At 33.8% G+C, this 3,512-nt stretch overlaps 1 protein-coding gene across 2 annotated transcripts in view; it reads left to right on the top strand.

The window, feature by feature from the left end:
• LOC117115628 (cystine/glutamate transporter-like) overlaps positions 1 to 3,512 on the top strand; it is a 17,262-nt gene that overhangs the window by 884 nt on the left and 12,866 nt on the right. The window lies entirely within an intron of this gene.

Here is a 3,512-nt window from a genome sequence, read left to right as displayed (position 1 = left end):
TTTATTCTGGTTTATTCACATCGAAACATATTTCGTGGCAACACAAAGGCTGAATTGAGAAATATTAACAAAATTCGACATAAAAAACAATTATAAATTAATTAAAACGATTGCACTCAACAACAAATGAAAATATTTAAAAAACAAATTGGCTAAATTTGAATTACATATCTAAAATATTCGAATGCATAACATCTAAAACAGGTTAACAACATCAATAAAAATTAATAAGGCCTAAATTTGATATTACACTAGAATTAATTAAAATTTTATTAACAATTATTTAAATCAGATAATGCACTAGAATTAAATAAAAAAAAAACAAGTCAACAACATCCCAATAAAAATTAATAAGGCACTAAATTTGTTATTACACTGGAATTAACATTGTATTTACAATTATTTAAATTAGATAATACACTAAAATTAATTAAAATTTTATATACAATTATTTAAATCAGATAATAATCACTTAAAACAAACAAGCACCAACACATTCATTTCAATCGTAACAAAGCGCATTTGTAAAAAAGACCGATTATGGCAATAAAAGGCAACCTCTCACTTATTTTTACAAATTGATGGGAAGGTTGACTTCTTATATCGTTCTGTACGGCAAAAATATTCATCAATTTTCCCCCATTTCTCAGTGACCTCTTACTTAGTTCACCCCTCCGTTTTCTAATTGCATTTGGCACAATATCATTAAGCGTTTTGGCAAATTTCATTAGAAGTTTTTCTCTTCTCTCATCTAATCGTGTCAAATTTAGGGCTTGTAACGCAGTAGGATATGGAACATAGTTCTGGCCAAGAATTACTTTTAAGGCTCTTTTTTGTATCATCTCTAATTCATATATTTGGTTAGTAGTTAAGGATGTATGCCATACTGGGCTAGCATATTCCGTTATAGGCCTGATAAATGAAGTATAAATATGTCTAAGTTGGTTTATATTTAATCGTTTACCTGATTTACACAACACTTTGTTAATATGGGCATCCCACTTTAGATTATTGCTCAAAACCACCCCTAATAGTTTGATTTGATTAACTTCACTTACGATATTACTATTAATACTTAAGATTGGGAAATTAGGTTCGGTTTTATTGAAGGATACATGCATACATTTACTTTTTTCTGGATGAATTGACATTTTATTTTCAGATGACCAACGCGCGAGCTCATTTAACTGATTTTGTAGACTAGGCGCTTCATTTTTCTTGTATACCTCGCATAAGGTTAAATCGTCCACGTATTTCCAGTGGTTATTATAACCGCTGAGAGAGTCATTAACTAAAACTTGAAAAATGATTGGACCCAATTTTGTACCTTGCGGTACGCCACAGGTTATTCCTTGCCATTCAGAGAAACCGCCGTTATATGAAACACGTTGTTTCCTTTCCGAAAGAAAATCACATATCCATGGGATTAATTCACGTGTGTGGTCTATCAAATCGAATGCTTTTTTATAATCAATCGCTACCAGAGTAGCAATATTGTTGGGCAAGTCCAAACCACTATGGATGAAATGCATTAAGCTAGTAAGGTAATGGTTTACAGAGGAATTTTTGCGATTTCCAAATTGTCTTTCGTCAATAAATGGGGTAATCTTTGGACGTAAAAAATTCATAACAACATCTTCAAGTGCTCGGATGAAAATGGATGTGATGGAAATAGGGCGAATCTGGTTAAGGGTTATTGTACCCTTCTCCTTAGGAATTGGTGTAATAGTGGCCTCCTTCCATCTTATCGGCACCTTTCCAATTGCGAGTGATTTATTAAATATGTTCACCAAGGGTACGGTTAATTTGAACGCGAAAGTTTTTATCAACCGTACAGGAAGATCGCCTGGAGCTGCAGCTTTATTGCAATTCAGTTTCTTTAATCGGTAGTACACCTCCCAAAACGTTAACGTAGGTGGAGGCGATTTATATGGAAGATACGTCGATAACCTATTTATTTGTAACGATTCAAAATGTTGGCAAATCTCAGATAATTTCGAGTTAATCACTTCGCGAATTTTCTCAGGATCCGATTCATCAATGTTCAGATTTAATGAATCATTTTTATTTTTACTAGTTCCACACATTTTAACGATTTGTTTAAACCATTGCCTTGAGTTGGAAGTTAGTAAATGCGCTACTTCATATTTATAATATTTAATCTTGGCTTGTTTAATTTCCCATTTGACGATATTTCTATACTTGCGGTAAATATTCGAAGACTGTCCATACTTGTGATATGCTAATTGTCTTTCCTTAATTTTTGTTTTTATTTTAGGCGTAATCCAGGGCTGGTCCGTTGAGTGTACACGAATTGTTCGTAGTGGGAAAAATGTTCGTATGCGTGATTTAATTCCCGTTCAAAAATATTTAATTTTAAATTTACATCGTTCGCATTAGTAACCTCATGCCACTCTTTATTAGTAATCCACTTGCCAAATGCGTTTACATTAGATTCACTAAACGGTCTGAATGATTTAGTTACAATGCTTCCTTTCATGCCGATGAACGATGGCTTTGGTTTCCAACATATTGTTGCGTGATCGCTAAATCCAAACGGAGCAAAAACTAATGGCTCTTCAAAATAACTGACAAGGTTGGTGACAATTAAATCTAAAGTATTAGTTCCTCTTGTGGGTTGTTTTACAATCTGTTTTAACCCTGTTGCTGAACATAAGCGTCCTATCTTATGCCTGACTTCGTTAAAATCGCCACATATAATAATGTCCACCGATTCGCGGAGGTACTGGATGAGTACAAAGTGAGAATTAACAGATTGGCCAGGACTGTGGCTGTCTCTTATACACATCTAGATGTGTATAAGAGACAGAAACCACCCCTAATAGTTTTATTTGATTATTAAACTTCACTTACGATATTACTATTAATACTTAAGATTGGGAAATTAGGTTCGGTTTTATTGAAGGATACATGCATACATTTACTTTTTTCTGGATGAATTGACATTTTATTTTCAGATGACCAACGCGCGAGCTCATTTAACTGATTTTGTAGACTAGGCGCTTCATTTTTCTTATATACCTCACATAAGGTTAAATCGTCCACGTATTTCCAGCGGTTATTATAACCGCTGAGAGAGTCATTAACTAAAACTTGAAAGATGATTGGACCCAATTTTGTACCTTGCGGTACGCCACAGGTTATTCCTTGCCATTCAGAGAAACCGCCGTTATATGAAACACGTTGTTTCCTTTCCGAAAGAAAATCACATATCCATAGGATTAATTCACGTGGTGCTCCAATATCAATCAGTTTGTTCACAGCAATTGTGTGGTCTATTAAATCGAATGCTTTTTTATAATCAATCGCTACCAGAGTAGCAATATTGTTTGGCAAGTCCAAACCACTATGGATGAAATGCATTAAGCTAGTAAGGTAATGGTTTACAGAGGAATTTTTGCGATTTCCAAATTGTCTTTCGTCAATAAATGGGGTAATCTTTGGACGTAAAAAATTCATAACAACATCTTCAAGTACTCGGATGAAAATGG

The sequence above is a fragment of the Anneissia japonica genome, unplaced genomic scaffold, assembly GCF_011630105.1.
Source record: "Anneissia japonica isolate Jap-2015-1 unplaced genomic scaffold, ASM1163010v1 scaffold16662_len1167910_cov178, whole genome shotgun sequence".
Classification (NCBI taxonomy): Eukaryota; Metazoa; Echinodermata; class Crinoidea; order Comatulida; family Comatulidae; genus Anneissia; species Anneissia japonica.
The sequence above is the reverse complement of the archived record's forward strand: the minus strand, read 5'-3'. Positions and strand labels throughout refer to the sequence as shown.